The sequence below is a fragment of the Magnolia sinica genome, chromosome 9 (assembly GCF_029962835.1).
Source record: "Magnolia sinica isolate HGM2019 chromosome 9, MsV1, whole genome shotgun sequence".
NCBI lineage: Eukaryota > Viridiplantae > Streptophyta > Magnoliopsida > Magnoliales > Magnoliaceae > Magnolia > Magnolia sinica.
In genome coordinates this window covers 77,533,454-77,557,488 of record NC_080581.1, presented here as the reverse complement: position 1 = coordinate 77,557,488, position 24,035 = coordinate 77,533,454, and the positions used below count along the sequence as shown (strand labels likewise).

General features: G+C 38.8%; 1 long non-coding RNA gene across 1 annotated transcript; it reads right to left on the bottom strand.

Moving 5' to 3' along the window:
* Positions 1 to 4,790: 4,790 nt before the first annotated feature.
* Positions 4,791 to 19,871, bottom strand: LOC131255761 (uncharacterized). Its single transcript, XR_009176378.1, has 11 exons — positions 19,713 to 19,871; positions 17,062 to 17,178; positions 15,986 to 16,104; positions 10,250 to 10,449; positions 8,504 to 8,589; positions 7,508 to 7,559; positions 7,309 to 7,395; positions 7,179 to 7,216; positions 6,255 to 6,925; positions 6,003 to 6,169; positions 4,791 to 5,412 (listed from the first exon to the last, which is right to left on the bottom strand). It is a non-coding gene; the product is annotated as an uncharacterized LOC131255761 (long non-coding RNA).
* Between the last annotated feature and the right edge of the window lie 4,164 nt (positions 19,872 to 24,035).

Here is a 24,035-nt window from a genome sequence, read left to right as displayed (position 1 = left end):
TGGCTAATAGAGATTGGGATGTGTCGGAATACAAAGCGTCAGCTTTATTTATAGTCATAAAGTGCAGAGATTTTACAGGCTGTTAAACTCGTACGTATGAATTTCAGACGAGTGCCGCTCATAAGAGTAGCTAGTCATCAGAGGAAGAGAAAGCGTCGTGGGTATTTACATACACAGCGGATTGGCTGGTGTACCACAAACCACCGACCTGCCTGCCATGTCGACGTCACCAAGTTACGTGGGTCCCCTGAGGTATGTGTTATATCCAAACCGTTCGTCCAGTAAGGCTTGAGAGGCAAAATATGAGAGATCCAAGGATTAAGTGGACTACACTGCATCGCAGAAGTTTTGGATCAATATGATATTTGTTTTTCCTTTTTATTCAGGTATGTGTGACCTTATTAACAGATTGGATAAAAAAATAAACGTTAAGGTGGGTCCATGAATGTTTCAATGGTGAAAATCATTATTCCATTACTATTTGTGGTGTGATCTACTTGAGCTTTGGATAAGACTTAATTTCGGGCTCATTCGTTAAAATGATTTCGCCAAATAGGTGAACGGTATGGATATAATAAATACATCATTGTGAGGCCCATGTAACTTTGATCTCATTTGAACCATTAATAAAACTCTGGATCTCGGGGAACGTTAGCGGGACGCAGATTTCCCGCCCATGCCTAGCAGGAAGTTCCTCCGCTGGGATGCTAAGTGGGGCCACTGTGATGTTCACGAGAAATTCATACTGTGCATCCGTTTTGAGAGATCATTTAAGACAAAAGACTAAAAATGAGGTGGATCCAAAACTCAGTGGGCAACACGAGAGGAAATAGTATTGGTTCAGTGACCACCGTTTGAAACACTCGTAAGGCAAAAAAGTTTCTTATTAGGCAAAGTTTTCAGTGTTTTCACTTCATCACAGTGGGGAATGACCTTATAAACGGTTTGGATGGCATATAAACATAAGGGTAGATTTGGATTGCATTGTTGGTGCTGGTTAGTGGTGGATGTTCTATAAGCCCTGCAGTAATGTAAATTTTTTATACACTTAGGTGGACCGTACCATAGAAACAATGGTGATTTGACTGCCCACCATACTTTGTGGTAGGTTAAAACATTTCTGGATTATGTGCCCGGGTCTCACCCAACGCGGTGTGGTCCTGACTGTGGAGCCCACGTTGATGCATGTATTGTATATCCAAGCAGTCCATCCATATTTCTACTCCTTTTGAGGGCATAAACAAAAAAGGAAAAAAGAAAAAGAAAAAGAGAGAGAGAGAGAGAGAGAGAGAGCACGTCCAAATCTCAAGTGGACCACAGTACTGATTGAATTCCCACCATTAAGAGAGAGAGAGAGAGAGAGAGAGAGAGAGAGAGAGAGAGAGAGAGAGAGAGAGAGAGAGAGAGCACGTCCAAATCTCAAGTGGACCACAGTACTGATTGAATTCCCACCATTAAAATTTTCCTAGGGCCCACTGTAATACCCACCATGAGTTTATTTGCCATCAAACCTATTGATGAGGACACAACGACCTAGATGAAGGGAAAAACAAATATCAGCTTGATCAAAAAAAAAAAATTTGTAGCCCACAAAAAATTTTTTGTGGTGGATGTTCAACTACTGTTCCCCTGGTTCCATCGACAAGACCTGTCAGAGTGATTCATTACAGAGGTGCGCGCAGATTAGGGGTTGTGCTGCCGGCTGGGTTGTGAGCTTAAGACGGAGTGAGTGCGCAGCCCAATGTAAAGAACCAGAGCAAAGGGCCTCCCAGTAGGAGAAGCCTGAGCGGTCTTGCGTCTAAAGTCTGCCAACTCAAGGCAAGGCGATAGACGAAGCTCATCAAAGCATTTCTCAGTGCTTTGATCCTCTTGGACTAAGAAGAATTTGATCGCCGGGTCATGCTAATTCCATTGGTCCACTTGAGATTTGGATTATGATAAGCATTATGGTGGGCCTTAAGGAGTTTGTAATGGTGGGCATTCAATTAACATCGTTTCTTATGGTATGGTCCACCTGAGATTTGGATCCTCTTAATTTTTGGGTTCATGGCTTAGAAGAAGCTGGAAAATGGATATACAATAAATACATCAACATGGGCCCACGGTTATGACCACACTCAATCTGGAAATCCTCCTAGCTATGCAAACTGCGTTAAGAGAAAATTGATGTGGATATTTTAGTCATTTTAGAAAAAATCATAAGGGAAGTGGGAGAAAACTAACATAAGGTACCCTTGATAATAACTTCATTAATGACGCACCTTAATGAAAATTTAATTTATAAAGGTATCAGGATGTAAATGCTATGTTAATAAAGTAATATTTTGTAAAATTTCTTTGAGAGAATTTAAATAAGCTGCATGACAGAAACGATGAGGATTGAACATCAACGGTTGAAATCTTCGTGGAGCTATAGAAGTTTTAGATGAGGCTAATACTTTTGTGTAGGGCTGAGAGTCGGGCGGGTTGGGTTGGGTTGGGTTGGTGCTCAACCCTAACCCAACCCAAGGTTCCTATACCTCAACCCTAACCCAACCAAACCCAACCCAATCTTAGGTTGGGAATTCTCAACCCAAGCCCAACCGAAGCGAGCTCGGTCAGGTTGATCGGGTTGGTCGGGCGTATACGTGCTAATATTTTCGTTATTACATTAGTTTATTATATTTCAATATAGGACTTATTTTTTGTATCTATGATTTTATTAATTATATATGTGATTATTCATCGTAAAGAACTTCATTTTTTTTAAAAAAAAGAAACAAGCTAACTTCTCATTTAAAAGTCATGTAGCAAAGCACGCAATCTACTTGGGTGAGAGAAATCCGGCATATCTTGTTAGCTTAAGTCACTGGAAATGATGTGGACAAATGAGACCCAACATCACTAGTGTGCCTTCGACACAAACGATCCACACTCAATTATAATTTAGAAGTAACTTATATATTGATTTTTGATCGGGTTCGGCAACCCGAGACCTCAACCCGAGCCCAACCCAAGTTTTATCGAGTTAGTGTTTTTATCCCAAGCTGACTTGGGTTCCGTGACTGACTGATATCTCCTACTGAGCCCAACCCAATGTCGGGTCAATCTCACGGGTCGATCGGGTTGAACCCGCCCAACTTTTGTGTTTTGAGGTTTCTCGGCTCCCAATACAGATTGACTTTATTAATCTCCAATCCTGAATATTCAAACTGGTTGGAAAATGATTACATGGCCTTGCTCGTTGTCACAGGCTGCATTGTCAGATATGCGTCCACAAATCACAACAATGTAATTGCCTTCACTTTTTCGACTCTTTTTATTTGGATAAATGTTCCACGAGGCCTTCACAACAATAACCACCTAGTCAATATGCCCTTATGCATTCCTTCAAACAAATTTCTCGAAATCATTACGGCTCCCAAATTATTATTGGTAACCCATCATGTCTACTTTTTTTTTCCTTACGCTCTGCCCGTCTCCTATCAAACTTCTTCTAGTTCCTCTTCATCTTTCAACCCCTCTATGCCATACTACTTCTAGTTCCTCTTCATCTTTCAACCCGTCTGTGCCAAACTTCAACAAACCCAAACCTCAATTTGAACCTAGATGGATAGTACAACCCATGCCTAAGGATTGGTGATGGCATTACATTACCTATTACTTGCATGGTCGTCGTCACCTCGACATATATTCAAAAGAAAATTTATTCAAGCTTGACAATTTTCCAATACTTGCAAAGAGTCATTTTTTTTTATTTTTTATTTTTATTTTTATAAACACTCATTGTAAAAGGCCCAAAAGGACATGCAGGAAGGCATTATGAAAATATTGATGACTTATGATCTTACTAAAGGTATAGCCCTTGATGGAGTCAAATAGGGAAACCAGATTCATATAGCCAACCCCAGGTAGTTGGAATAAAGCTTAGATAATGATAATGATGCTGACACTCCTCGTTTGTGAACGATCTTTACAATCAGAAAATCCTCGCTAAAGGAGTGATGAGTGGCAACCTATATTTTCTAAGCAATGAAGTATGCCACATTGTCACTAGTAAAATCTCTGTTCTTTTCTTCTTTTTTCCTTCTTTTTTATAGTAAATTAGGCCATATTAGTTATAGCACTTTGATGCAATCATCCAACAAGCAGCTCATCTCTTATAACAATGTTCCCAGAGAATGGCATGTCCTAATTTACATGTTAGGAAAGTGCATATGGCTTCCCATTCCTTTGTCAAATAAATGCACTTCTTATTTTCTAAAATTTATGGACAGTGATTTGTGGACCAGCTACCTTCTATTTCTAGTAGTCCAAGCTGTTGATGATGTGGGACACATAAGGGATGGGCCATCACCCTGAAGCCTCCCAAGTTCAAAGATGTTATTCCATTAAACATAGAAATCATGCCACGTAATTCATCATTTGTACTAATGACAGGTCACAACAAATTTTAGGCCAAAGTTGTACTGTGACGCCAAAAGGTGGAGATGATCCTTTCACAGCAGGCTCACTTCAGAAAGCGACAATTGTCACACATCTCAAATAAAGGTGTCCTCTCGAATATAAGAAAAATGCAACTGATAATGAATGAACTATACCTGGAAATTCAATACTTACTAGTCTAGCCAATGCACCTGATTCAGACCATCCGATTAATTAACCGCTTCTTGGATGGACCATAACCGAAACCCAAATTGATTAAATGATGTTAACAGTTGGATCAATGGACCTACTATTGACAGACAAAGTCAAAAAATCCGGGGGAAGCAACATCCAAGGGGTAAGCATACCAATTTAACCGTCAGAAGTCGCACACAAGATGATTCCTTTCAACAGTCCATTTGAAGGAACAAATCAGATGGTTAGGATTGTTGGATGTGTAATTTTTTGGCTATGACCTATCCAAGATGAGTGGTTAAACTTCTCTACACAAGACGGCTACAAACACATGCTACATACAATAACCATGGAAATTATATATACATGGCCCTTCTCGCAGCATTTGTGTTACTATAGTTTATTAGCAACATCTATTGTAGGTACGAAAACGTCTGTCTTCCTTCAGCAACTCAGATCGACAGACCATGGTTGGGACAATGGCAACAAAGCCAAATCCAACATTTGAGTTTTCAAAGAGAAGGCCAGTCTCCAAGCTCTAGGCTACTTTTGCTCCTGGTACCTTCCACATACTCTGCATTGGAAGAAACATAACAAAATGAGGGAGAATAACTAGTAAGATGCTAAGCAATCTAGTCCAAAGATGAGAAGGCAAAGAGAGATTAAAAGAGGTTCATCATCCAAATCTCCTGCAGCTCCTCTGTCAGAAGAATCCATTTTCTCTTCTGTCTGATTCTTCCAGGTCTGATGAGGCCTCTCGTTCCTCCTCCTTTGCGGCTGCTAAAGGAGATGCTTGTTCATTTGCAAAATCATCTAATAAGAAAAAAAGTAGGACATGAGAAACCAAAAGAATAGAGAAGAGCTCTACCATGGTTAAAAGACTCGTTGATTCAGATCAACTCATTCAGTCCTCAGTCAAAGTCACGAATCACTAAACTCAAGGATGAATGGGGGGGATCACTCGAGGTGTCGAACCGGGTTGGATATCACCTAGTTCGAGTTGACTCATCCAAGTTACACCCATGACCTAAATAGTACGTATCTTAAGACCATAATTAAATCCTTCCACAAAATGATGTGTTAAGTGCCACTCATTAATTTTTTAAGAGGTAGCTAAATCAATATTTTAAGAAAATTTATCAGCTACACTGATTACAGCAGAGTACTATTCTCATTTCTCAGTGAGGGTGTGAAGAGCATGTAACAAACATCATAGCCACAACACGGAGCAGATGGCACTCAGTGAGGTTGCAAGGGTAAGGACAGAAGTGCATGTATTGAATTTGGCACCAACAACAGGTAACAGTAAGCCAATGGATGAAATTATCATCTTGTGGGCATTTTGCATTTCCCTAGGTGAACAAGAGACAAACCATTGATTTTGAAAGTGGCAGTAGCTTTACCTGAATTAACTTCATTGACTTCAGGACAAGTGTCGGGGTGAGAATCTGATAATTCAGGGGTAGCTCTTCCTTCGGCGTAATTGTTGGCATTAGCACCAATGTTGCTTTCTGACATTCCACTATGGCTATTCTTTACATTTTTCTTAATAGTCGTTTTCCTCCTGAATCTAGAAGGTGAAAGCATGTCACAAATTTTCAGAATTCACTAAGCAAGAAAGATAGTTAAATACCCACAACATACAAATTCCATACTTCTTATAAGGATTCTTATTTCGTCTTGAGGCACCAGGTATCCTACTTTTTTCCTCCTTGGCTGACCTGTAGCAACAACAATGTACAAGATGTATAATGGAAATTGCATTCTCGAAACCAAGTACCCTGCCTGGTATGGCTACTTGTAAGACTGGATTTTTTATTCCTAGTCCCCAACATATGCCAATTTGCCACCTGTACATCAGGCCATTCATCGGGTGGACCCCCACCTTGAAACTGGTGTGAACAGATAAAATGGCTCACCAGGCCATTAGGTGTGACACACATATGCCAGATAATGATTGTAAGTGTCAATTATTTAATCCGTTGGCCTACCAGATGAGCACTCTGACCTAGCCATTGGGCCATGACACATACATGGGGACCATGGGTCCCAGCAGATGAACAACCCAGAACAAGCACACACCAGTCAATTGGCATCTGCGAGTTGAGTAAGATTCATAATCCTACCATCACCGGTAGTCATCTCATTGCTCAGAAACCAAACTATTCACATAGGTCAGTTGGGGTATGAAATCACATCATTCCGCCCACTACAATGACAACGGACTTGGCACCAGTTAGTTGCATAAAGTGGAAGAGAAAGCAGTGGTGGATTTGGGTGCAGGAGCAGTGAAGCAGCATGTCCAAAATGTTGCGAGTATGAACTCCTAGGAAGTAAAGAGCAGGCAAATTAGTTTAAACCAGAAGAAAAGGTAGAAGAATTTCAGACGAGTTTAAAATCGGCAAAGCATCCCATACAGCGGATCCATTCAGGACCCTCATATCAGTTTTTACAATGTTGTGGTTCAAAATACCTACTCTGTGCATAATATCAACCATATACTGCCCAAACTGTATTTTAATTAACTAAAATGACACAACTGAATCGTGGAAAGAAAAGCTTTTGACAGTGATACTTACATTCCTTTGGATGGGGAAACATTCGATGATTTAAGTCACTGGAAAAAGGTTGAACACATTATATTCCGTGCTAAAAGTTTGCAATTTAGCCAAAGAAGAAAAGATTGCTCGATAATAGATAGATCAATACCTTGCTAGGCTCGGAACCTTCACTAATAACATCCCACTTCTCCTTATCTAACTGGAGAACTTCCACATCTCCATCGTCATATAGTATCTTCGAAGCAAATATCATTCAGCAAGTCTTCAAGGAAGGGGACAATTTGGACAGGGATAATTAAGAGAAGTACAGGGATAATTAAGAGAAGTACACAAGTCTCATACTTTACCACGTGTTTCTTCTTTCCTGGGTTATAAGATTGCACAACACCTTCATAAATCCTGCAGGTAAGAATAGTGGAGTTTACAATAAATACGGTGTTAAACAAGTCCATCCTAACAACTCAGCTTCCTGTTATCTCAAAATTTTTTACTTCCATGCTAAGAAGCCATGAAGTTGAGCTATCCCTACACACACACACACTCAAAAAAAAAAAACAAAAAAAAAAACAAAAAAAACAAAAACAAAAACAAAAACAGAAACAGAAGCCAAAAAAAATAAAAATAAAATAAAATCGAGTCATCCCAACTAAAAGAACTAGGAGTTCAAGATTATAATGATTTAGGGCATGTTCAAGTGTGCCCCCAAGTTGTGCTTTACGAGGCTACCCTAGCATATTTAACGCCCTCGGTTTAGGCAACAAGGAAGAAGGCCCCACACTGAGCAATCTTCTGCTTTACAGCCTTTTCCAACCCAACATGATTGAAGTGGTAACAAGGTCCTACTATTATTTCAACCATGATTTGGCAGTAGCGCAGTTTCTGTCTTGGGAATTGGGAGCAGTAATCTTTAACTACTAACAGAATTTTGTCCAAGAATAAAAGGTGGAAAAGAAAGACATCTCCAACCAACACATAAAATGTGATTAATTAAATGTTGTTACCCAAGGTTCTCTAATACTGACAACTATTGTACGTAACAGCCAACGCACACTACATATCTTTTTTTTTTTCCTCTTTCAGGAAATGCTTATATGTTGTAAGTTCCACAAAATCATAATGTCAAACAAAACAGTTACTGTTTATCTAGGAAATTATCTGGCTAGTCAATATTGTTTGAATGCTACCATCAACTGATGAGTATGAAAACTTAAACAGGAAGTTAAGAATATAGTAACATGAAATGGCACATAATGTAGTACATAAAACCAAAACCTTGCATCAGATAAATAACTTATGACACAAACATGTGGATTTGCATCCCCAACCAAACATACCATCAGTACCTTTCCCATTATATTTTGGAAGATAGTATTGTAGAAAGACTTTCCTTTTCCCTTTTTGGGAAACTCCTGATTGCCCACCTTCACATCTGTGCATCAGCACAAAAAGAAAAAAAATGCAATTGCCTTAAAAAATATAAAGCTTACATTGGAACAGAGGTGGCTAGGTTGTCTCAAGGACACAAGTTAACCTTGCATTTTCAGGCAGAGTAAGGAAATTCTACTCTTAGCATGCATTTGCATTTCAAAATCAACGTGACCTTAGGCGCATATATTTTTTCTAGTGTCATGTATCAATGCAGCAAAATTCATGGGGGACAGAAGGCCAAATGACTAAGATGCATATAATTGTAAGTATTCACAATAGCAAATGCAAGTAGCTTGAATCTAATTGCAATTTTTTAATGAATAAAACCAATTAAAGTTTGTGATCCAAAACTTATACATAATATGTATTCCTTGAAGATATTTAACGCATCGATCAAATCCGAGAAAATAGAAGCCAAAGACTATCTCAATAATATGACATACCTTAAAATTGTTTACAAGCTATTATGTATAATTATAATAATAATTGAGGCAGTACCCTTGCATATAATTTATGACCTATTTATGTATATGCAAGCTACTTATATTTGATTCACACAAATCATGCGGGACACAAGGCAGCATTCCCAAAATGCATATATTTGTAAGTACTTGTCGTATCAAATGTAAGTAGCTTGCATCTAATTGCTAATGTTTCTATGACAATGCCACTAATGAACGTAATCTTACACCATGTGCACTTTTAAGATATCCTTCCAAATCCTAGAAAACAAAAGCCAACAACAACCCGAATAATATAACAGACAATAGCACACTTAAGCTACCATGAAGTTGGATGCTCCAATTCCTATTGCTTTGTTCTGATCATGCAGCTGCAGTGTGCGGTCTATTTTGAGAGACAGCAGAGGATGTTGGATAAAGCAGAGGATGTTGAATTGGGTTCTATGCAATGTGGATGCTACTGTTCCAGTGCAGTTGAGCACAGGTGGTTTGCTGTGGACAGATATGATTTGTTCTTGCCTTTTTTTAGTGGTTTTAGATTGTTTTATGTTTTGTCTTCTCTATAATGTTTTACTTCTGCTATGGAGTTATATGATAAATGAGGGACAAAAAAATTTTGTGGCACCCACCCAAAATTGTGTATAGCATTGTTCTCAATCAACTACAACGACAAGTTACAATGCACCTCACGTATAATGTATGACCTATTTATGTGTATGAGAATTAGTGTTAAGTAATTCTAGAATATTATATGAAAAAAAAATGTCTTTTATACCAAAAGCATAACTATATTGGCAAATCTGTAACTTTAAGTTCATTTATTTTTTATGGGTAAAAAGTTTTGCTAAAAGAGCTAAGAAGCATTACAGATGTGGAAAGCATTCCAACACACATATGCTCACTCAACACTAAAATCCATTTCTTCTTTTCAAAAGAAACTTCTTTAAAATGCTGAAATTATTTTTGGCCCTTGTATTTTGGCATATATAATGGCCATTGAAAATTAGGCTCAGACACTTCTATCAATATGTAACACCTAGCACCTATGCCTGCACAATTTTCCCAAATTGCATACACAAAACGGGGAAATATAAACACAGATTTAAATGTAACTGGATATTGGCTTGTAGAACCCTCATTTAGAGCAATTAAAAGACAAGTAAATTGTACATAGCAACAAATGCAACAGAGTAAGGATACCAGTAAATTGATTCAAATGCTTGAACCTCCTTGCATTCATCAACATTAGGACATGAAGGATGATGTGAAAGTGCAAGGAGCAAATATGTGAGAATATTTTCTAGATAAGTGGAGGACGAGTTCACATCACGTTGCATAGAAAGTTGGAGTGCCTTTAGTCAGTGACACATTTGAACAACTTCCATTAGGTTATGCTTGTCCTGTGGAATCAATATGACAAAGATAGAAAGACATTAGCCAGTATAACTTCATCCCCATTCATACAGGCTAGAAAAGGCACAACATTCAGTGAAATGCAGCATAGAGAAAATTTATGAAGTAATTGGTCTATAAAATAAATTATAACAAATACTTAAAGTCAAAAATAAAAAGTTTATGAGGAAAAGCTTCAATACATTTCTCTTCTACTTGATCGGCATAAATAGCCTCTGTACAGTTTTAGATCCTATAGTTTAGGACCGTAATTGATAAATATAAGGAAAGCTATAACTACCGAGATACAATCAAATATTTACAGAAATTCTAGTCTATCTGTACAGCTAGCAGTAGAGACAAATCAGGAGCTTGGATCATGGAGAACCAACTTGGAGATAATTACTCCCAATTGTCAACACTCCCCCTCAAGTTGGTGCATATATGTTGCTCATGCCGAGTTTGTTGAGACAGCCATTAAACGCCTGGTTCGACACTGCTTTGGTCAGCACATCAGCAAGCTGGTCTTGAGATCGAACATGAAGAACTTCAATCAACTTTGCTTCCAGTTTTTCCCTGATAAAATGCCTATCAACCTCAACATGCTTAGTTCTATCATGTTGAACTGGGTTATGAGCAATGTCACATGCTGCCTTGTTGTCACAGTATAACTTCATAGGGCTGACTTGCTTAATGTGTAAGTCTTGCATCAGATTTCTGATCCACAACCCTTAGCCATTCCTCTGTATTCGGCCTCAGCACTGGATCTAGCAACTACCTCTTGTTTTTTACTTCGCCAAGTAACCAGATTTCCTCCTACAAACATGAAATAAACAGATGTAGAACGTCTATCCTCAATAGACCCGGCACAATCAGCATCTGTATAGCCTTATGACCCAGATTGCCTTATGAGCAATGTCACATGCTGCCTTGTTGTCACAGTATAACTTCATAGGGCTGACTTGCTTAATGTGTAAGTCTTGCATCAGATTTCTGATCCACAACAATTCACATATTGCCTTAGCCATTCCTTTGTATTCGGCTTCAGCACTGGATCTAGCAACTACCTCTTGTTTTTTACTTCGCCAAGTAACCAGATTTCCTCCTACAAATGTGAAATAACTAGATGTAGAACATCTATCCTCAATAGACCCAGCCCAATCAGCATCTGTATAGCCTTTAACATCCAAACTATCTCCTTTTGTGAATAAAATTCCCTTTCCTGGAGATGCCTTCAGGTAGCGTAAGATATGGTTGACAGCATTCATATGTTCTTCGCTTGGGAAGTGCATAAATTGACTGAGAACACTTAACGCATAAACTAGATCAGGCCGAGTATGTGCAAGATACATTAATCTTCCAACCAGTCCCTGATAGCGTTCCTTGTTAGTAGGAACTTGATTCGGATGCACACCCAGTTTCAGATTTTCTTCCATAGGAGTGCTAGTTGGACTACATGCTGTCATACCAGTTTCTTTCATTAAGTCTAAGGCATATTTCCATTGTGACAGAAAAATACCTTTCTTTGATCTTAAAACTTCAATTCCAAGAAAATACTTTAATTCACCAAGGTCCTTCATTTCAAACTCACGGGCAAGATGCTCCTGCAGTGCTTTCCTTTCTTCAGGATCATTTCTAGTTACTATCATATCGTCAACGTGCACAATAAGGGCTGTGATTTGTTCTTCATTATGCTTCAAGAAGAGACTGTGATCCAAATTACTTTGCTTGTAACCAATGGACCTCATAAAGCTTGTGAACCTTCCAAACTACACTCTAAGAGACTGCTTCAAACCATATAGGGATTTTCTCAACCTACAGACCTGTTTATTGCCTTTAGTCTGCAGATTACAGCCAGGAGGCAATTCCATATATACTTCTTCTTGGAGATCTCCATGCAAAAATGCATTCTTTACATCAAACTGGTGCAAAGGCCAGTCAAGATTCACTGCTAGAGATAGTAGAATACGAACAGTATTAATTTTGGCCACTTGTGCGAATGTCTCCATATAATCAATTCCGTATGTTTGAGTATATCCCTTAGCAAAAAGTCTTGCTCTGAACCGTTCGATAGTTCCATCAGCCTTGTATTTAATGGTGAAGACCCACCTACATCCAACAAGTATCTTCCCTTCAGGCAAGTCAACAACTTCCCACGTTGAGTTCTTTTGAAGGGACTTCATTTCTTCATTCATTGCCTCCCTCCATCTAGGATATTTTAAAGCTTCCTGCACACTATTAGGAATAGCTACAACAGATAATTGATTCACAAATGCCTTATTTTCCTCTGACAATTTATGGTAGGATACATAGTTGCTTGAGGGATACCTAGATTTGGAGTTGAGAATAGGTTCATAGCTAACTTTGGGTTTCCCTCTTGTGGCTCGATCAGGTAACGTTTTTAGGTGAGGTTTAGATTCAGAATTTACCTGAGACACGAGCATGGAATCGACTGAAGAAGACAATTGGTTAGCCGGTACATCATGAGAGGTAACGTTTTTAGGTGAGGTTCAGATTCAGAATTTACTTGAGACACGGGCATGGAATCAACTGAAGAAGACAATTGGTTAGCTGGTACGTCATGAGAGGAGGAAGATGGCTGAGACAATGACGACACTTCCATTTGATCTTGATTCTCACCCCTGTTATCTATGGTGTCACCGTCACTTGGACATTCACCACTAGTTTCCAAATTCCTATTATCCACGGTGTCACCATCACTTGGACATTCACCACTAGCTTCCAAATTGTCACCACTTATAAGATCCAAGTTGTCCAAAGGATGATGCAAAGTCTGCACTTCATCTCTATTCTCCCCCTGAAGTGGAGGCCCGGAGGAAGAATAATACATATCACCTTCGTGAAAGACCACATCAAGTGTAACATAAAGCTTTCGAGAAGGGGGGTGATAACACCGATAGCCTTTTTGATGCAAGGCATAGCCAACAAATACACACCGAAGGGCACAGGTTCCAACTTATTTCTCAAGGGTTTGTGAAGGTGCACAAAGGCTACACATCCAAAAACTTTAGGGGGCAAATTCGGTATGGTAGGAGCATGTATAGTATTATGGAGGGCATAAAAGGGAGTTTGAAATTGTAAGGAATGAGAGGGTACACAGTTGATGAGGTAGGCTGCAGCGGTGATGGCTTCTCCCCAATAACTGATAGGCATGTGAGCCCCAAACAAGGAAGCACGAACAAATTCAAGAAGGTGACAGTTTTTTCGCTCTGCTACCCCATTTTGTTGAGGGGAGTAAGGGCAAGTCGTCTGATGAACAATCCCATGGAAATTAAGGTACTGTTTCAAGTTTTGATTAATAAACTCTCCACCATTATCAGTACAAAGAACCTGAATATTAGATTGATATTGAGTGGCTATCATTTTGTGAAATTGCTGAAATAGGGAACTAACTTCACTCTTTGATTTCATTAAACAAACCTAAGTCATGCGAGTTTAATCATCAATAAATGAAATAAACCAATATGCTCCACTCAAAGAAGAAGTATTTGCAGGCCCCCATACATCAGAGTGAATAACCATAAAAGGTTCATGACTCTTATTCATACTAATGGGAAATGAAACACGATGACTTTTAGTCAGGTCACTAATATCACACTTAAAGTCTGAAACAGTTAATTGAGAAAAGAGCTTTGGAAACAAGTTCTGTAAATATCCAAAATATGCATGACCTAAAAGTCTGTGCCACAACCACATTTCTGAATTCTGAAGTATGTCAGACGTATCAGCTGAGAAAACTTGAGCTAACTGGTTTGAACTTGCCGACATTAAATCAAGATAGTAGAGCTTCCCTCTCCTAGTACCACAACCAATTGTCTTCCAAGTCTAGATGTCCTTAAACACACAAAGGTTAGGCCAAAAAATCACAATACAGTTCAAAGCAAGGGTTATTTGAGCGACAGACAATAAGTTATGATTAAGAGAAGGAACAACCAGAACAGAATCCAAATTCAAATTTTTGGTAAGGGAAATTGAACCTTCTCCAACAACGGGAGAGGAAGTACTGTTGGCTGTGGACACTATATGTTGGTTTGAGGGTTTCATGGACTGAATATGATTACTGTCAAAGGTCATGTGATCTGTGGCACCCGAATCAATTATCCATTCACTATGATTAACAGGAGCAAAAGTATGAAAGGCCTTACCAGCATTCCCAGATGTAGCAATGAAAGAAGAGGCTTGCTCAGGAGTGCTGGTGCTGGTGGAAGGTTCGACCACGGCTACAGAAGCATGATGATTTGACTTTGAATTTCGTTTGCGGGGTGCCTTGGCAGGATCCCACCATTCTAGATACCCAATCAATTCATAGCACTGTGAGTTAGTATGTCCGGTTTCACCACAATGAGTACACACACGTTCTGATTTTGCAGTTCCTATTTCATAGCTACGATTAGATGACCGATTTTGATCAATAGTATGATTCGGCGGACCAAATGTTCGATCTGATTTCGGATGTGTTTGTGATTGTTGAGGCTTGACTCGGCGCGCCACCATGGCAGATGACTTGGAGTGTTCAGGTTCACCATTCAATGCAGCTCGGCGAACAGAATCACGACGAACATACGCATAAGTTTCTTCAAGATCGAGTGTAGGATCCTTCCTAAGAATCTCACCTCGAATTTGTTCAAAATCTATATCTAGTCCATTCAAGAAGATATGCACCCGCAGTCTCTCAAGTGATTTTTTATAGGCGACAATATCTTTGGGATCCTTCATGACAATCCTATCACGATGATCTAGCTCTTGAAAGATTTCTACCAGATCACCATAATAGGTGGAACGAGGGCGACCCAACCTGCTTGGTAGAGAATGCCCGTTGATTCAATGCAAAAAGTCGCGATTCATCTGACCCATCATAGAAAGCTTTGGCCAGTGCAGTCCAGATTTCACGTGCAGTAGACAGTCTAAGATAGCGCTTCATGATCTCTGGTGACATTGAAGTCAGCAACCATCCTTTGACCTTTTGATTTTCAGCATACCACTTTGCATAGGAAGCATCAGTAACCTGCGGAGGAGGTGTTTCACCCTTAAGGTATTCAAGCTTCTCACGTCCTGCAATCTTCATTTCCATGATTTGAGACCAGACATCATAATTGACTTCGGTAAGAATGACACTGGTTGTGAAGCCGAGGTTTTCTGATTGCACATGGATAACTGGTACAGTGGATGATTCGAGTTTGTCGTTAGTCATGGTCCGAGGAGTATATGAGAATTCAGGCTATGATGATATAGAACTAATAATAGAAAACCACTTTGATACCAAGTCAAAAATAAAAAGTTTATGAGGGAAAACTTCAATACATTTCTCTTCTACTTGATAGGCATAAATAGCCTCTGTACAGTTTTAGAACCTATAGTTTAGGATCGTAATTGATAAATATAAGGAAGCTATAACTACAGAAAAACAATCAAATATTTACAGAAATTTTAGTCTATCTGTACAGCTAGCAGTAGAGACAAATCAGGAGCTTGAATCATGGAGAACCAACTTGGAGATAATTACTCCCAATTGTCAACACTTACCTCTATAAACTCAAGTGGATGGGATCCAGTTATGTTGAATAAGAAGCCACATGCATACTTCGCATCCAGAAGCCTTTCCTTTATATATTGGAGTACTTTGCTGAGGAATAGCTTCCTAGCTTGTGGGTAGACATCCTGCATGCCAAGATAAAGTCGGTTGCAACTAGTGGGAAAGATGTTAAAATCTCTGTATAAGCAAACATCATCTGTTTTTAGATCTGTTTTTAGATGACAAAAGGCAATGGAACAATCAACACATTTTATTTTTATACTAAGAATGGGAATACAATGCTAAGTAAACAACCATTTGCAACAAACTTCCGCATGAAAAAAAGAAAAAGAAAAGCTCATGTGATGATCTTAAAGTCAAATTAAAGACATCAATTGGTATTTTTTTATCCGAGTACTTTGACAGGCACATGACAACTTTTACTTAAGCGAGCCTTTGATGGGTCTTTTCCACGGTACTGCAAGATGAGAAAGTCCCCTGGTATAATTCTACTTCCAACTACTTAAAACAAGAGATAATTCATATGCAAATTACAAATGTAAAATGAAGGCGAGGATGGCAATCGCCAGGAGGTGAAATTGTTATTCGTGATAGTAGACCTACAATGCCTTGATTTTCTATCCTTTGAAATCTCTCCAAAAGAAATTATGGTCTTTAGGATTTCCAATATGTTTTCTATCCATGGGTGCAGATGAGCATCTTTAAATGGTAAAAAGCTTTTCATGAAGGTTTTAATGCCAAATACCTGCAATGCAAAATCAGAGAGAAAAAAAATGAAGAGGAACAAAGAAAGGATATTAGCAGTGAAAGAAAACTTTATATGGTAACTGGATTGCAGAAAATCATAACAATTTTAGAGAATTTGTTACATGTATTAATATTTCATAACATGAAATAACTAAAGGATAATAAACTAGTCATACCCTAACTGACCTTCAATAAACAAAGTTCACTTTGTTTTACCCAAGAGGATCTTCTACTTCAGAGAATATAGATAAATATATCTAAATGAGGATATCTTATCTAAAAGGGAGAAACATACAATAAGGTGCATAAGATGGCTCACTTTTGTAATGGCTAAAGATGGCATAAATTTCCGCACTCTAATATTTTGCTCATCATGATCCAGGAACTATGCTACAAAACAGGGAGGTAGATGATAACTTATGATAATGGAAGGAACCTGGGTAATGCAAAAAAAAAAAAAAAAACAAACACATGGTAACAGTGAGATGCAGCAAGTTACAATATGTTAAGATGTGAGTTTTTATTTATTTATTTGTTTATCACTTCCCATTAAATCATCCATTTTAAAAGAAAACCAAATAGATCGAATGGATGCTGGAATGAATAAGATGAAACTTGAAATATGCTCAAGTTCAATTACAGTAATGATGCACGTGCAGAGTAAAGTCCAAGGCCCAAATCACTATATACATAGACCTTAACTTTCTAAGAATATCAAGTCAAGTAAAGACTAGGTCTACTATTTCCTGACTAGGCAAGGAGCCAGGTCGAGTTCTTGAGTTTCCGAACTATGACGAATGTGACCTGCCCCAAAAATCATGCTCATCCACTCATAATGCAATGCGCATGGTACATTCAATGATAGCTAGAAACGGTTCCACAATTTTAAAAATAAATAATTTTAGAATTTTTAGGGAAATTTATTTATTTATTTTTTTAAAAAAAAAAAATTTGAAAAAGAAACTTATCATTAAATATTTAAAATGTTGTACCATTATGAAGGAGTATAACCTGAAATTGCACTAATCAGATAATACAAATATTTCCTTGAGTTACCATGAAATGTACGGTTAGAAAGAAAATGGCGAGTAGCTGAATTTGGCATGCCAAATCAAAATGTTAGTATCTTATGATCTGTGTGATTTCCAAGCTACACCTCATTCACAACAGCTCCTAATTTGTATGACATGGACTGTTTGTTCATTCATGTTATTCTTTTGACTGGCCACAATTTATACGGTATTGGAAAGAGGACATTCATGTATGCTTAGCTTTTGAGCAGTAGGTGGGCCAATGATTCAATGATACATGTCAGGACTTCAAAATATTGCAGTAAGGGTTGTGTCTTGCAAAAAAAAAAAAAACAGATGAACCAAGAAAAAATCAACAACAACACACATCCAACTAAAAAAAGTACCGCATTTGTTGATAATATGTTCCAACCTAAACGTCTTTTGGAAGTGGTCCATCCAATGTCAGTCCAACTGACAAATGGTTTAGATCCATGAACTATGATCCCCATTTATAAAAACAAAAAAAAAAAAAACCTGACTTTCATTTAAAGTAGAGGATAGTCTAAACTTTTAATCTTGTCAGGTGGCGTTCAATGCTATTTCTATTCAATGAATGAACTAAGTCCCACCCACACATGATCAACCATCATACTTGTAATGTATAAATAAATAAAAAACGAAAATTTAATAAACTTGAAATATCAAAACCTGTTGAGCTCAGTTACATATTAAAAAAATGATCAACCATCGTACTTGTAATGTAACGTTACGGCTTTTGTTTTGGAATGGCCTTATTTTTGTCGTGCCCATTCATCCGACTAGGATGTATCTTCTGAATGGATTGAATGGCGTATAAAAGATATGTTGGGCCTCATGCTCTGCCTAATTAAAATGTTTTAATGGTTGGGCTTTCCCACACTCATGATCTTCAGGTGTAGGAGTGAAGTTGAATGGGTGCACCTTATGGACGGATTAGATATGGGTCCTACACCACACTGGACCCCACAAACCGCATTCTAGAATAATCCTATTATAGAAATGTGTTGGGTGAGAAATGTAGATGGGAGAAGAAAGAGAAGCTAAGTACATAGATGAGGGACAAAATGGTTTACAATGCCTGTTTTACGCATCGCATAAAACACTCAGGCTCTTTAGGCATATGAAATGTTGCCTATTTGAAATTCATTCCCTCCATCAGGTGTACATGAAAAAGATCACCCGGATAGAACAATGTGAATTGCACCTAAAGCCTTTAAGTTTGAGCGTTGTGAACCACCTGAGTTTTAGATCAAGCTGATTTTCGTATATAACTGTGATCCAAGTGAGTCCCATCTGATGAACAGATTTGATGCAAGATACATTCCATGCTGACCACACAAACACTAACCTATGGTTGGGGTCCTATTTTCATTGTTCCCTGTGGTGTGGGACACCTGAGTTGTGGGTTTAAATGATTTTTGGCCATAGGGCATAGAAAGGAGGAATACAACTGATGGACAGATTTTAACTAACACATACAACATGGTGGTATATGAAGGATGATGTGAGCAAGACACCATCCCATGGTAGAATCCTCATTTATAGCAATTAAGAGACTGGTAATTTGTACAGAGCAACGAATGAAACAGAGGAGCAAGGATACAAGTAAATTGATTCAAATGCTTGAACCTCTTTGCATTCATCAACATTAGGTTATGAAGGATGATGTGCAAGTGTATGAACCAAATATGTGAGAATACTTTCACATCATGTTGCAAAGAATAACACATTTGAATAACATCCATTATGTTTGTATGATGGAATCAATATGATAAAGATACAACAAAGACATTATCTAGTATAAGAAACTTCAACCCCATTCATACCAGTATGAAAAGGCACAATATTCAGTGAAATGCAGCTTAGAGAAACTTTTCCAAGTGATTGTTCTATAGAATAAATTATAACAAATACTTACCTCTTTAAACTTGCGTGGATGGGATCCAGTTATGCTGAATAAGAAGCCACAAGCATACCTCGCATCCATTAGTGTTGTCTTCTATTTCTTGGAACAGAGATAATTATATCCAGAGGAGAAGATCTTATCAAAATGGGAGAAATATATAATGGCATGCATAAGATGCCTCAATTGTATAAAGACTAAAAAAGGCATACACTAATAACCACAATTTCGCCCTCTGGTTTCAAAAACAGGCATTGTAGTTTGCGTTATGCACCCCAGAGATTGCAGTACAACAGGCAGATTTTCTCGTCTCCGGTATACCCAAAAGCTTTTGTAATCAGTAGGAAACTACATTGTTATTAGAAGTAGGTCAATCACCATATTGTGCTGTCCAGGTGTCTGACATTGTGGCCTCTGTTCTGATGTGAGTTCAGTCACAACCAGCTGCTACCCTTTTCCTACACTTCTGTTTTCTCTTCTCCTTGCTGTTGAGAAGTGCCAACTCCAGCATATCTCTGTAGTTTTCCCTCTCAAGTATGCAATGTTCTCTGTGTGGTGGAGTGGCCCAGCTGTGTGGTGTTTCGATTGTTGTGAGTAGAGGAATACGGATGAGGTAGAGCCACCTCTCCATGGTACACTTGACAGGGTAATCTTTAGATTGGGACCATTCATCCAACTCTTCTCAAAGTAAGATCAAACAGTTAAAAAGATCTAAGAATCTTATCAATCAGATTGCGGCCTCAAAGAATCTATAAAAAAAAAAAAATGAAAATAGTTAACAGTCCAATATTCAATAGAGTTAATTAATTGAGGGAAAATGATAAATAGGATTCTATATATAACCTCTTTGATTTTTGAAAAGTAAGCCGTACCATGATATGGCGGTAGATGAATAGACCCCGATTGATACATCACCTACCCCATGAAGTAGACAGATGGTATATTGTCAGGCTGTACAGTTCATCTTGTTTTGTCAAGATTTATCATCACGACCCAACTACCTAAGAAGTATCGCGTGGTGTGCTACACGCCAATGAAATCAGTGGTGCGTAGACACGACCCAGTTCTGTGAGCCGCACCGTGATGTTTGTGGTATATCTAGAGCGTCCATCCATTTTATAGCTTGGGTTAAAAAATGAGATAGATCCAAAGCTCAAGAGGACGACAATACAGAAAGCAGTGTAGGTTGAACGTCTGCCACTGAAAACTTCTCAGGGTTCATAGAGTTTTGAATCAGTTGGATATTTGTGTGTTTTACTTTCTCCTTGTATGTGTGGCCTTACGACAGGTTGAATGGCAAATAAATGTCATTCTAGGCTCAATAAAGTTTCAAGGTGGGCATCATTATCTTAATTCTTTTTATGGTGTGGTCCACTTGAAGATGGATCTACTTCATTTTTGGACCCATTTCTTAAAATGCTATCATAAAATGGTCGGAGAGCATAGATAACATAAATCATGGTGGGGCCAGTAGAAATTGATGACGTCAACACAACATCCGCACGGTAGTGTTTTGCACATCACGCAATCTGCATCCACTCTTACTCATGCAGAGGCGGACATTGACCTGACAGTGGGTGTACTAACAATCTAACAAAAAAAAAAGGACGGACATTGACCTGGCAGCGCTCTGTGAGGCCACATTAACATGTGTTTTTATCCACACGGTCAATCTACTTTAATGGTTGATAAGGAATCAGCCTAAAAAGGCTGCAGCTTCAAAGGCACAGCCGCACAAGTGGGAATCCGCGTCCACCTTCTATACAACTTTATTTCATCCTGCTGGACCTTTTTGTGTCTATTCAACATCCTTCAGAAGGCCTGTCGCATGAACTTCCTCACAAGAAGTTATGTGAGGCTCCACGTGATACTTCGGAAAAATCCACTTGTCTGCTCATATTATTTTAAGACATGCCCAAAAAATAAGTAGGTCCAATACTAAAGTGGGCTTGACTATGGGAAAGTGGTTGTAGACATGACTACAATGGAAACCTCTTACTGTGATGTTTATGTACCTCTTTGGCATCCAAACTGGTTAGAGATTATTTTATGGGAGGCGAATCGGATTGCGTACTTACTAAGTAGGCTTTTATCCCACTGAGTAAACTCTGCTTGGCCCATCTTGCAATGTATGTGGTTTATTCATGATGTCCATCCATTTTTCCATATTATTTTAGGGATTGAGCCCAAAATTGAAGCATATCCAAAACTCAAATGTAACACAGCACGGGAAACTGTGGGAATAATGATATCCACCAGTGAAACCTTACTAGGGCTTACAATGATGTTTATTTTTCATCCAACCTGTTCATAAAATTACAAAATGGGGACGAAGGGAAAACACAAATGTCAGCTTGATCCAAAAAATTTATGGTGCTTAAGAATTATATTCAATGATAAAAGTTCAATTCACACTGTTGTCTACTTGAGCGTTGGATATGCTTCACTTTTTTCGCGTAAGCCCTAAAATTATTTGTTAATATTGAAAGAAGTCCACGTAACCAGACGAACTCACTACACGCAGCGGACATCACCCGATACTCGGCTTCTGTGTTCGATTTAGAAACAGTGGCCTGCTTCTTATACTTCCAAGAGATGAGAGAAGTGCCGAGAAAGACACAATAGCCAGTGATAGATCTTCATGTGAGAGCGCAACCGGCCCAATCAGCATCCGAATAAGCACGAAGGTCCAGAGGCGCCATGGAGGAGAAGAACATGGATCGATATAAAGTTCCACGAAGGTACCATAGGATGCGCAACACCGCAGTCATATGAAGAGTCCAAGGAGCAGAAACAAACTGAGTGACGACTTGGATAACGTAGGCAATACCAGGGCGAGTCATAGTTAAGTAAAGCAGACTCCTAACCAAACAGCGGTATAAGTCGGGCTGTGCAAGTAAATCACCATCGTCACGGTCATAGTGAACGTTAAGTTCTAAAGGAGTCTGAACTGTCTTCTGATCTCTCAATGATGCCAATGTGAGAAGATCCTTGGTATATTTACGCTGGCTGACCAGGATCCCACGGTTGGAAGTATGTTAGATGGCCGAGGTCTTTTATCTTGAAGGATGATTGCAGAACTTCCTTTAAAGCCGAAATGCCAGTAGCATTGCTATCAGTTAGGAGGAGGTCGTCAACATAGACCAGAACAATGACAATTCTGTACGCAATGGTGCGCAAAAATAAAGATGTGTCATGACCACTTTGAGTAAAGCCAGCACCAGAAACAATATCGTGAAAGTGTTGGAACCATGCCTGAGGTGCCTATTTGAGGTCGTACAGGGCTTTCTTTAGGCGACATACCTTATTGTCAGGGATTAAAGAGCCAATAGGAGGTTTCAAATATACGGTTTCTTGGAGGTCTCCATGAAGAAAGGCATTTTTCACATCTATCTGAGCGAGTGACCATGAGCGAATAGAAGATATAGCCATAAGAGTACGAACAATTTTCATCTTAGCTACGGGAATGAAAGTCTCATTGTAATCAATTCCGTATTCTTGTTTGTATTCCTGAGCGACAAATCAAGCCTTGTATCGATCCAATGATCCATCAAACTTGAGCTTGACAGAATAAATCCATTTGCTACCAATTAGCTGTTGGTCAGCAGGTCGAGTGATAATGTCCCATGTATGATTATCATCTAATGCCGCAAGTTCTTCTGTCATAGCCTTCTTCTAACAATCATGAGTAGTTGCCTAAGAGTATGAAGTAGGAATAAAAACAGTATCCAGAGTAGCATTTATGGCAGACATAGAGTATATCAAGCGATTAAGCACTCGATGTTCACGAGCGGAACGACGTATCGAGGTAGGTTCGGGATCTGTAATGGGTACAGTAGGTTCGGGTTGAGTAATAAGGGGTGGATTTGTACGTGGTTGACGTAAGTAAACCTGCAACAGACGAGGGAGAGTACTTGAGGCAAACAGAATTTCTGAAAAGGTGGTTAGACCAGGAGAGTTTGGAGTGTGAGGAGGAAAAGATGAATAAAAGGCAATGTGTTCAAGAAAAACAACATGTCGTGAAACCCGAACACGACGAGAAACCGGATCATAACATCAAAAACTCTTCTAAGTTTTTTCAAATCCCAAGTACATACATTTGACCGATTTTGGAGATAGTTTGTTACGTTCACGTGAAGCTAGGTGAACATAACAAATACAACCAAAAACACGAGATGTGGAATATGCAGGAGGTAAGCCGATGAGAACAAAGTAAGGAGATTTATTGTTTAGAACTTTAGTTGGCATTCGGTTAATCAAGTAGAGGGAATATAACATTGCTTCCACTCAGAAAGAACAAGAAACACTCATAACTGTCATCAGGTTGTTGGCAGTTTC